The sequence below is a fragment of the Oryctolagus cuniculus genome, chromosome 17, assembly GCF_964237555.1.
Source record: "Oryctolagus cuniculus chromosome 17, mOryCun1.1, whole genome shotgun sequence".
NCBI classification, from domain to species: Eukaryota; Metazoa; Chordata; class Mammalia; order Lagomorpha; family Leporidae; genus Oryctolagus; species Oryctolagus cuniculus.
In genome coordinates, this window is record NC_091448.1 from 61160082 (window position 1) to 61172289 (window position 12208).

General features: G+C 45.9%; 2 protein-coding genes across 46 annotated transcripts in view; one reads left to right on the top strand and one right to left on the bottom strand.

Annotated features, from left to right (window-relative positions):
* Positions 1–12208, top strand: part of LOC103347106 (uncharacterized) — a 619502-nt gene that overhangs the window by 397315 nt on the left and 209979 nt on the right. For 42 of the 45 annotated variants that reach the window (XR_011383700.1, XR_011383690.1, XR_011383692.1 and 39 more), the window contains 2 exons: positions 2648–2716; positions 5873–5912. The gene's annotated coding sequence lies outside the window, so the exon portion shown is untranslated. The remainder of the gene's footprint in view (positions 1–2647; positions 2717–5872; positions 5913–12208) is intronic. The other 3 variants (XM_070061494.1, XM_070061496.1, XM_070061493.1) reach the window with 1 other exon arrangement.
* Positions 1–12208, bottom strand: part of LOC127489621 (uncharacterized) — a 265586-nt gene that overhangs the window by 48758 nt on the left and 204620 nt on the right. The window lies entirely within an intron of this gene.

The following is a 12208-nucleotide window of genomic DNA, read 5'->3' on the forward strand; positions in this document are numbered from 1 at the left end:
ATTGCACTGAATGGGAAACAAGCCCACCTGAGTCCACCCAAAGGATGAACTCAGAAACAAGAAGGAAACAGTAGGCGAGGTGTTTATTGATACCTGGTCATTTTTAACAAAGGGTTTACTTATTTATTTATTTATTTATTTGAGGGGCAGTTTCAGAGAGAAGGAGAGATAGAAAGGTCCTCCATCTGCTGGTTCACTCTCCAAATGGCTGTAAGGGCCAGAGCTGGGCCAATCTGAAACTAGCAGCCAGGAGCTTCTTCTGGGTCTCCCAGGTAGGTGCAGGGGCCCAAACGATGGGGCCATCTTCCACTGCTTTCCAAGGTGCATTAGAAGGGAGCTGGATCAGAAGTGGAGCGACCAGGACTTGAACCAGCGCCCATATGGGATGCCAGGCTGCAGATTAATCTGCACCACAGCACTGGCCCTAGGGATTCATTTTGTGACACCATCAGAATGAAGAGATATATTTCTTCTTTCATTTATTAACGTTTGTCATGAATAAAATATTGAATCCCTTTAGATGTCTCTGAAATGAAAGGATTTGTTGAGTCATAACAGATGCCAGCCAGGAAGAAAGGACTGGTCTTGGACAAGTTCCAGCAGCCCTTGGCACCAGGGGTGGCCAGCACTGGAGAGCTGTGTGTCAAATCTACACAGCTGGCATATTTCACACTGCAAGTCTGGGGAGAAGAAAGCATGCATGGCTCCCACTGAGCCTGCACTGCCTACAGATAAGAGCAGTGGACAAGCACAGAGCACATCTTTAGTATTCAAGGAGAGTGCATGACTTGGTGTTGCTGGATGAAGAATGGAGGGGGCTTGTGGCGTAGCAGGTAAAGCCACTGCCTGTGATGCTGGCATCCCGTATGGGTGCCAGTTTGAGTCCCAGCCACTCCACTTCTGATCCAGGTCCCTACTAATGTGCCTGGGAAAGCAGTGATGGATGGCCAAGTACTTGGGCTCCTGCACCTATGCGGGAGACCTAGCTCCGGCCATTGTAGGTGTTTGGGGAGTGAACCAGCAGATGGAAGATCTCTTTCTCTATGAGTCTCCCTCTCTAGCTCTGTAACTCTGTCTTTCAAATAAATAATTTTTTTTTGACAGGCAGAGTGGACAGTGAGAGAGAGAGACAGAGAGAAAGGTTTTCCTTTGCCGTTGGTTCACCCTCCAATGGCCGCCGCTGCGGCCGGCGCACCGCGCCGATCCGATGGCAGGAGCCAGGAGCCAGGTGCTTTTCCTGGTCTCCCATGGGGTGCAGGGCGCAAGCACCTGGGCCATCCTCCACTGTACTCCCTGGCCACAGCAGAGAGCTGGCCTGGAAGAGGGGCAACCGGGACAGAATCCGGTGCCCTGACCGGGACTAGAACCCGGTGTGCCGGCGCCGCTAGGCGGATTAGCCTAGTGAGCCGCGGCGCCGGCCCTCAAATAAATAATTTTTTTGACAGGCAGACTGGACAGTGACAGAGAGATAGAGAGAAAGCTCTTCCTTTTTGCCATTGGTTCACCCTCCAATGGCCACCGCGGCCAGTGCGCTGCGGCCAGTGCACTGCGCTAATCCGAAGCCAGGAGCCAGGTACTTCTCCTGGTCTCCCATGGGGTGCAGGGCCCAAGCACTTGGGACATCCTCCACTGTACTCCCTGGCCACAGCAGAGAGCTGGCCTGGAAGAGGGGCAACCGGGACAAACTCCAGCGCCCCAACCGGGACTAGAACCCGGTGTGCCGGTGCCGCAGGTGGAGGATTAGCCTAGTGAGCCACGGCGCTGGCCAATACATTTTTTAAAAAAAGGAAAAGTGGAAAGAACCCTTGATGCCCTGCTCCTGGGTGCTGAGTGGAGGCTTAATGCAGGTGTAGGAGTGGGGAGCAGCTTTTTCTTGCTATTTCTGTTTTGGTCCCAATCTGTTCACTGGACTGCTTTTTTTTCTTTCTCCAACCTTATAAATACATTTAGGACATCTTAGAATTGTATCAGTCTCTAGACATGAGACAAGAGAATTGTATGCCAGCCTTCTCCTACTCATTCCTAATGACAGACAGAGACAAGGAAGGACAATGAGTTCACCTGGAAGGTTTAGGATATAGCGTCTGGGTCTGGGCCTATCCGTGTCCCTGGGGAGTCTCAGACTCCCACCTTGCTGTCCCGCCCCACAGCGCTGCCCTTCAAGACTGATGCCATCTCACCTGGTGCATTCGTGTACTGCCCCCAGGGTAATCTCAGAGCACAGAGCCAGCTCCAACCACCCCCACTGGCACTCAAGTCTCTGAGCCCCATGGGCATTCAAACACGATTTTCCTTCTGGTGGACATCTTTGGGAAGAATGGCCGGCCCCTCACTCAGAGTGAGGTTCCTGTTGTCAGGACAGGTTCAGCGATGAGGTCTTAGTGGCTGGTGTTAACCAAGAGCTCCTCTATGTGGTAGCAACAGTGCACCTGGGGTGTTTATGCTAGTAGGGGAGGGGAGGACCCAGTGGCCCATGGACAAACAGATTAAGTGTGTGTGTGTGTGTTAGATTACATGTGTCTTCCCACATTGTGTGCACATTTATTTGTATATGTACACTTTCCTATAAGCTCATGTATTTTGAGTCAGGTTTATTTCCACCTGAATTGTTTTTGAAACATATGTGTCTGTATGTCTGCATCTCTAGAAAAAATGTCCATGAGTTGTTACCCCCAGGATACTGAAGTGTGTCAGTGACAAGGACACAGCTACCCAGGTAAGGGAATAATTTTCAGTGAGTATTTGTTCAGTTATATGCATGTCTTTGGAGGTTTGTTCAATAGTTACATGTATTTACATAAGTGTATATAACCAAAGATTTTTCCAAGTGCATTATTTCTACTATGTGCACCTGTAGGTCTCAACTCCCAATTGGTAAACAGAGAGCCATCTGGAGAACTCACTGCATTGCAGTGGGAGAGGACCCAGACTTTCCAAAGTCTTAGGTCTTCCCTTGTCCTGGACTTATCCATGGGCAGTGCATGTCCCCACCCACCCCTAGCAGTTGGGCTAATGCTCGTTAGCCAGGAAGAGTGGGCCCAAAGTTAGACACACTCCTTATGCATCTCCTTGGGCTAGCCCCCAACACTCACCCTCAGACCCAGTGACATGGGCCTCCCTTGTGTCCTGCTGCCCACTAGTGCTGGTTAACCAGCCACGGAATCCACAGTGCCCCAGCAAAACACGGGAGGTTTAAGACATGCAGTTTCTCGGCCGGCGCCACGGCTCACTAGGCTAATCCTCCGCCTTGTGGCCCCGGCACACCGGGTTCTAGTCCCGGGCGGGGCGCCGGATTCTGTCCCGGTTGCCCCTCTTCCAGGCCAGCTCTCTGCTATGGCCAGGGAGTGCAGTGGAGGATGTCCCAAGTGCTTGGGCCCTGCACCCCATGGGAGACCAGGATAAGTACCTGGCTCCTGCCATCGGATCAGCGCGGTGCGCCGGCCGCAACATTCTGGCCGCGGTGGCCATTAGAGGGTGAACCAACGGCAAAGGAAGACCTTTCTCTCTGTCTCTCTCTCTCTCTCACTGTCCACTCTGCCTGTCAAAAAAATAAATTAAAAAAAAAAAAAACACATGCAGTTTCCAAGACTGTGAGGTGGCCCTCCAGCCAGCCTGCTCGCTCTCTCTAGAACAAGGATGTTTGGGCAGGGTCTGGCTCTTTCACACGGTGTGGCCGTCAGGTACTTGGGCCGTTCCCTGGCTCTGGGAGGTCACCAGACACACACTTTCAGCCACACAGTGTCAGGGCTGTTCTTCCAGCCTGGTGCTGTCATAACTGCCCACAAGAAAAGCCCCGATCACAGAGAGAATGTTCTCAGAAGTGACACTGCTCCCGCCGCCTGTCTGCACCCAGTCTCTGCAGTGCCAAGGTGTTGAAGACATGGTTTTCTGCCGGCGCCGCGGCTCACTAGGCTAATCCTCCGTCTGCGGCGCCGGCACACCGGGTTCTAGTCCCGGTCGGGGTGCCGGATTCTGTCCTGGTTGCCCCTCTTCCAGGCCAGCTCTCTGCTGTGGCCCGGGAAGGCAGTGGAGGATGGCCCAAGTGCTTGGGCCCTGCACCCCATGGGAGACCAGGAGAAGCACCTGGCTCCTGGCTACGGATCAGCACGGTGCGCCGGCCACAGCGCGCCGGCTCCGGCGGCCATTGAAGGGTAAACCAACGGCAAAGGAAGACCTTTCTCTCTGTCTCTCTCTCACTGTCCACTCTGCCTGTCAAAAAATAAAAATAAAAAAAAATACATGGTTTTCCTTCTGGGGAAAATCTTCGGAAAGCACAGTCAGGTCACACTCAGAGGGAGGTCCCTGTGGTCAGGGCTGCTGCCGTGACAACACTGGTGACTGGGGTCCTGCAAGGAACCCTGGATGCCAAGGGTCTCCTTGGATGTTTATGGCCATCGTAATTGCCAGCAGCGGAAGGAAGGGACCAGTGGTCACTGACGAGAGAGAGAGGTTGTGCTTCCTTGATGTATATGTATATTGAATTTTATATGTTCATTTTTCGTAAACTATGAACCATTGGGAACCATAGTTTTATTTCTGCCTGCATTATTTCTGAGGACATATGTGTTTATGTATACCTTTGTGGTTAAAAAAAAGTCATAATCTCCCTCTCCCTAGGATAATGAAGCATCCCAGGTACAAGGATATGAGTATAAAGGTCAAATTAAAATGTTCTACATTTTATAGCACATGTGAATATTTATTCAGTTATGTCCATCTGTTTCATGACTTGTTCAGTACTTGCATATGTTTGCCTCAGTCGGTATCACTAAGTGTTTTCCTAAGAGATAAATCTTGCAGTACACTCCATGCAGACATCAGCCTTCCATTTATGAACCAAGAGACATCTGGAACCCTGGCCAGATGTGACCCTACATGTTCATGTGACCCTACATGAACAATTAGGGTCCCTAATGTGACCCTACATGAACAAGTGCACGGGAACTTGACATCTCCACCCTATGCAACAGTTAGAATAACCCTCTTCACTCGCCATTGGATGCCCTAAATTGGACGCACTCCTTACGCATCCACACGGCCCAATATGCTGCATCACAAGTCACGTTGCCCAGAAGGGATTGTAGACCAGCTGTGCATCCCGAGTGCCCCTCTGAGAGTGCAGGAGGCCTAAGACACATGGTCCCTGCTTATTCCCCAGCACCCCAGGGAGCTGGCCCTCCAGGTGGCTATGCCGTTCTCTCCAGGACAGAGGAGTTCGAGGGCAGACCATGCTTTCAAACTGTGTGTGGTATTCAGGGACTGGGGTCTCTCCCTGGCCCTTGGGAGCCCTCAACCTCCCTCTTGCTGTCCTACCTGGACAGTTGTCCCCACAGCCTGGTGCCACCTTACCCTATGGCTATATTTGCTTCCTCCAGGGTAACCTCAGAACACAGAGTGAGGGAAAGTTCTTAGGGTAGACACCCAGCTCCAGCCAACCCCATCAGCACCCATGACTCTGTGTCCCCTGGGTTACTCTGTAAATGGCTGGTCCTTCTGGTACATACGATTCCAAAGTGTGCCCAGCTTCCTACTGAGAACAGGCTCCCTTTTGGTCAGGGTGGTTCAGGGACATTTCCCTGGTGATGGTGTCAGCCAAAGGCTCTTGGTGTTTATGCCCCAGACTGACTGTAGTGGAGAGGAGAGCCCAGTGAGCTATGGACAAGGACATTGTGTATATGCCATTTGTATGTGTTTGCCTTTGTTGTCTGTATATTTAATTTGCATATGCACACTTTCTTGTTATAAACTTAAGTATTTGGAAACTGAAGGTTTACTTCAATCTCTATTACTTACTTCTGTTATATATATGTTTATATATTCCCTTGTATATACATTTTTGAAATAATGATATTAATGAATTCTTCCCTCCTAGAATGTTGAAGTATCCCAGACACAACAGCACCATCACACAGGTACAGGAACAATTTCCTACATTCCTAGACTAGTGTGATAGTGACATTGTACACACGTCTTTGGGGGATCCTCAAAGTTTATGTACATTGATTTAATTGGATGTAGCCTAGGATTACTCCAAGAGCATTATTTTGGCTACAAACACCCCAAGGATTCAACCTCCCATTGATGAGCCAAGACACATCTTGAGCTCTGCATGGATGGAGGCTACAGGGACTTTTGGCTGACCCAAACCCCTGATGCTGGACTAGACATTGGCCTTGTGTGGGGGTGCTTGGCTCCCCACTGCAACAGTTGGGGTACCCTCTTCTTCCCACAGTGGAGGCTTCAAATCAGACACAGTTCTTTACAACAACATGGGGAGGTCCAACACTTACCTCTGACCTGGTCACGTGGTCTCTCACATCCTGTGTTACCCACAGGTGAGGTACCCCAGATCTGGGTCCTGAAGCCCCCTCCAGAGGTGGGGAGGGCTAAGCATGTTGTCTCCAAGCAAGACAGGTAGCTGGGCCTCCAGGTGGACTGGTCCATCTCTAGGGCAGGGAAGTCTGGGGAGACCCAACGATCCTATCTTATGGCCCCCATGGTTGCCAGTGGGGAGAGATTTAAGTGTCTGTGCGTGTTCCACTGTGTGTTTCTCTGAGTTGTGTGTATATTGAACTCACTTATGTCCAGTTTTTCCATAAACTCAAACTGTCTTGTAATCTTAGGAATTCAATAGGAATAAAATCACTAATTAATAAAAAAATTACTGTAGTTTAAACCAGATTTTTCTGAAATGAGATTGATATAAAGTGAAAATTATTAAATTCAAATGACACAAAAATAAGTAGAAAAACACTGATTTTTTAATTTGTGACTCAAATAAACCAGAAGAAACTCAGACCTAATGATCCTATGAATGAAATAGGGACCAACAGAGAAAGGGCAACCAGTAACTCAGGGAAGCATTTTGTAGACACACGATAGAAATAACTCCATGAGCTCCAGGATTCTGACACTGCCTCTCTGTATAAAGGGAATGAATCTAGATTTGGGAACTTAGGGGCTGTTGTCCTCCATAACAGGACTTCTACTGAGTAAGAATAATCAGGTCAGACTGATTGAGAGGGGAGGTTCATGAAACAATGATGAACTACAGAGGCAGGAGATTAGGTGTTGTATTATTTAGCATTGCGCAGAAACAACTGAGGAAGCAGGGTGAGGCGAGACAGGCATTTCTGAATGCTGTTGCTCATTCAGAATTTCCAAAACCTAATTTTCTGTAAAAAGGATGACAACAACATATTGATGGATCATACAAGGGTACCAGAGGGAGAATCAGTAATCGAAACAAAGAAGGAACCAGGCCACACATGAACAGACTCCGATCTTGCTGTCCTTTGTGTGTGGAGCAGAGTCGTTTTCAGGATGAAGGAAAAATCACCAAGACAATGGTACCAAGTGTGAAGGGACATCATTACTAAGAATCAGGGAAACTCAGAAATGGATGGGCAGGACACAGGAAAGAAGAAGGAAAACAGGAGAAAATAACATCAGCCTTGAAATGCAAACCACAAGAAACACAGGAACGGACTGTGCCTTAGAAGAAGCAGAAGGTGGCATAAAGGGAAATACTGTTAAGAATAGGAAGTTTACTGAAGATTTTAGAACACGAGAGGGAAATACCAAAGGTGAATCCATGCATGTGTATGAATGGGATTCCTGGAAGAGGGAACCAATGCAGTGATCCAGACTAATAATTAGAATTCAGACTTCTTCTGCTATGAAGTATACTCCCAGACTACTTCACAGAATCCTGGGTCTGACTTTGAGTGACTGATGTCACTGATACTCTAGTAGCATCTGTGAATTAAAAGAAAATGTGTTCATGCATCTAGAGTTCAAGGATGAGCAGCACAGGAGGAAATGAAAATGAGACTCTCACCAGTCTTGTAGAGACAGAGAGTCTGGGTCAGGGGAATAAAAATGTATTTAAGATACTCAAGAAGATGGACAGAAAGAGGGCGGAGCCAAGATGGCAGAATAGTGAGGGCGCGCACCGATAGTCCGGGAAAATTTAGTTTAATAAAAGGGGAGTTATGGTAGCCTCAGAAAAATGAACCAGGAAAATGTTGCAGAGGAAACTCTTCTGGATCAAGTGGCTGTGAATCGGAGGACCTACTGGGAGAACAAGGTCGCCCACCGCGGGGAAGCCGAGCCGCGGGACCGAGCCGCGGAAGCCGCAGGGTCTGTGCGCCAGTGCTCGAAGGGGAGTGCATGCCACACAGACAACAGCGGGGAGATTTGGGACGTCCAGGGCTCCGAGTCCACACATCGGCGCTAGAAGGGGAGGTGAACTCAATAACCCGAGACATTGGTGGGGAAACGGGGGTCAGAATCTAGAGGGGGGCCGGAAAGTGCAGCAAACTCACTACCGGAAAGAAGGAAAAAAGCTTGGGGGTTTCTCTTTCCCCTAACCTTGGAAAGGTTGCAAGGCTGCAAGGCTTGAAGAATTCACAAGAGACAAAGCGCAGGCCCCCTCTCTGGATTTACATATCAACGGGGGAGAGCTAAGGAACTGAGTCACTACAATTCAGTAGCCTAGGCAACCCAGTGGGAGTCCAAAGGAGCCTAAACAGACTCTGTGGGTAGAAGCCAGAGACTGGAAGCTAAATACCATCAGTTCTGCCATGCCTTGCGGTGTTACTTGCCCCTGAATAAACAAAATAAATAAATAAATAAATAAATAAATAAATAAATAGAGAGAGATTTACCATGCATAACCTGAGGGTGTCACCTTTGCACACCCTTAACCAGGAAGAACCAAGCAGAGCTCTCAGGCCGCACCCATCTCAAGCCTCCAAGGCTCCTCCAACAGCAGGCAGTCCACTTAACAGGGACATAGTATAAAATAAAAAAAAAACGCACAGTGATGAAAGAAGAATTAACTATGCCGAGTAACAAACACAGAAATCGAGGGAACAAGATCAACCATGACACTATGATGCCTCCAAATAAACAAAACACCCCAAACCAAGATTATGAAGATGATGAGATAGAAGAAATGCAAGATATGGATTTCAAAAAAATTATGATAAGAACATTGAGAAGTTTTCAAAAGCAAATCCTTGAACTACAGAAATACTTAATGGACAAGATTGAAAATCTCTCTCGTGAAAATGAAATTTTAAGGAAGAATCAAAATGAAACTCAGAAACTAGTAGAACAGGAAAGTGTGATAGTGAAGAGAAATGAAGAGCTCAATAGATCAAATGACAAACACATTAGAAAGCCTTAAAAACAGAATGGGTGAAGAAGAAGAGAGAATATCGGACTTAGAAGATAGAGCACAGGAAAACATACAGTCAAACCAAAGAAAAGAAGAGGAAATTAGAAATCTAAAAAATATTGTTGGGAATCTACAGGATACTATTAAAAAAACCAACATTCGAGTTCTAGGAGTTCCTGAAGGCATGGAGAGAGAGAAAGGATTAGAAGGCCTTTTTAGTGAGATACTAGCAGAGAACTTCCCAGGTTTGGAGAAGGACAGAGACATCCTAGTACAGGAAGCTCATAGAACCCCCAATAACCATGACCAAAAGAGATCCTCACCACGACACATGGTAATTAAACTTACCACAGTGAAACATAAAGAAAAGATCCTAAAATGTGCAAGAGAGAAACGTCAGATTACTCTCAGAGGATCTCCAATCAGACTCACAGCAGACTTCTCATCAGAAACCCTACATGCTAGGAGGGAATGGCGAGACATAGCACAGGTGCTAAGAGAGAAAAATTGCCAGCCCAGAATATTATATCCTGCCAAGCTCTCATTTGTGAATGAAGGTGAAATAAAGACCTTTCACAGCAAACAGAAATTGAAAGACTTTGTGGCCACTCGTCCGGCCCTGCAAAAGATACTTAAAGATGTGCTACACTCAGAAACACAGAAACATGGCCATCAATATGAAAGAAGGGAAAGGAAGAACACCTACCAGTAAAAGAGCATGGGAAGCTCAAAGCATATACTAGAAAATATTTCCGGGAAAATGGCAGGGCAAAGTCACTACGTATCAATAGTCACATTGAACATTAATGGTCTGAATTCTTCAGTTAAAAGACACTGTTTGGCTGACTGGCTCAAAGAACACAACCCAACGATTTGTTGCCTACAAGAAACACATCTCTCTAACAAAGAGGCATGCAGACTGAAAGTGAAAGGTTGGAAAAAGATATCCCATGCCAACAGAAACCAAAAAAAAGCAGGTGTAGCCATATTAATATCAGACAAAATAAACTTCAATACAAAAACTGTTAAGAGAGACAAAGAGGGACACTATATAATGATTAAGGGTTCAATTCAACAGGAAGATGTAACTATTATAAATGTATATGCACCTAATTACAGGGCACCGGTCTATTTAAAAGATATGTTAAGGGACTTAAAGGGAGATTTAGATTCCAATACAATAGTACTGGGGGACTTCAATACTCTACTCTCAGAAATAGACAGATCATCCGGACAGAAGATCAACAAGGAAACAGCAGATTTAATTGACACTATTGCCCAAATGGATCTAACAGATATCTACAGAACTTTCAACCCTACATCTACAGACTTCACATTCTTCTCAGCAGTGCATGGAACCTTCTCTAGGATTGATCACATACTAGGCCATAAAGCAAGTCTCAGCAAATTTAAAAGAATTAGAATCATACCATGCAGCTTCTCAGACCACAGCGGGATGAAGCTGGAAATTAGCAACTCAGGAAACCCCAGAAAGTATGCAAACACATGGAGACTGAACAACATGCTCCTGAATGAACACTGGGTCATTCAAGAAATCAAAAGAGAAGTCAAAAACTTTCTGGAAGTAAATGAAGACAACAACACAACATATCAAAACTTATGGGATACAGCAAAAGCAGTATTGAGAGGCAAATTTATAGCAATAGGTGCCTATATCAAGAAATTGGAAAGGTACCAAATAAATGAGCGTTCAGCGCATCTCAAGGACCTAGAAAAACTGCAGCAAACCAAACCCAAATCTAGTAGGAGAAGAGAAATAATTAAAACCAGAGAAGAAATTAACAGGATTGAATCCAAAAAAAAACTACAAAAAATCAGCCAAGCGAGAAGCTGGTTTTTTGAAAAAATAAACAAAATTGACACCCCATTGGCCCAACTAACTAAAAAAAAAGAAGAGAAAAGACCCAAATCAATAAAATCAGAGATGAAAAAGGAAACCTAACAACAGACACCACAGAAATAAAAAGAATCATCAGAAATTACTACAAGGACCTGTATGCCAGCAAACAGGAAAACCTATCAGAAATGGATAGATTCCTGGACACATGCAATCTACCAAAATTGAACCATGAAGACAGAAAACCTAAATAGACCCATAACTGAAACAGAAATTGAAACAGTAATTAAGGCCCTCCCAACAAAGAAAAGCCCAGGACCAGATGGATTCACTGCTGAATTCTACCAGACATTTAAAGAAGAACTAACTCCAATTCTTCTCAAACTATTCAGAACAATTGAAGAAGAGGGAATCCTCCCAAATTCTCTCTATGAAGCCAGCATCACCTTAATCCCTAAGCCAGAGAAAGATGCAGCACTGAAAGAAAATTACAGACCAATATCCCTGATGAACATAGACGCAAAAATCCTCAATAAAATTCTGGCCAATAGAGTACAACAACACATCAGAAAGATCATCCACCCAGACCAAGTGGGATTCATCCCTGGTATGCAGGGATGGTTCAACATTCGCAAATCAATCAATGTGATTCACCACATTAACAGACTGCAGAAGAAAAACCATATGATTATCTCAATTGATGCAGAGAAAGCATTTGATAAAATTCAACACCCTTTCATGATGAAAACTCTAAGCAAATTGGGTATAGAAGGAACATTCCTCAATATAATCAAAGCAATTTATAAAAAACCCACAGCCAGCATCCTATTGAATGGGGAAAAGTTGGAAGCATTTCCACTGAAATCTGGCACCAGGCAGGGATGCCCACTCTCACCACTGCTATTTAACATAGTTCTGGAAGTTTTAGCCAGAGCCATCAGACAAGAAAAAGAAATCAAAGGAATACAAATCGAGAAGGAAGAAGTCAAACTATCCCTCTTTGCAGACGATATGATTCTGTACTTAGAGGATCCAAAGAACTCTACTAAGAGACGATTGGAACTCATAGAGGAGTTTGGCAATGTGGCAGGATATAAAATCAATGCACAAAAATCAACAGCCTTTGTATACACAAGCAATGCCATGACTGAGAAAGAACTGCTAAG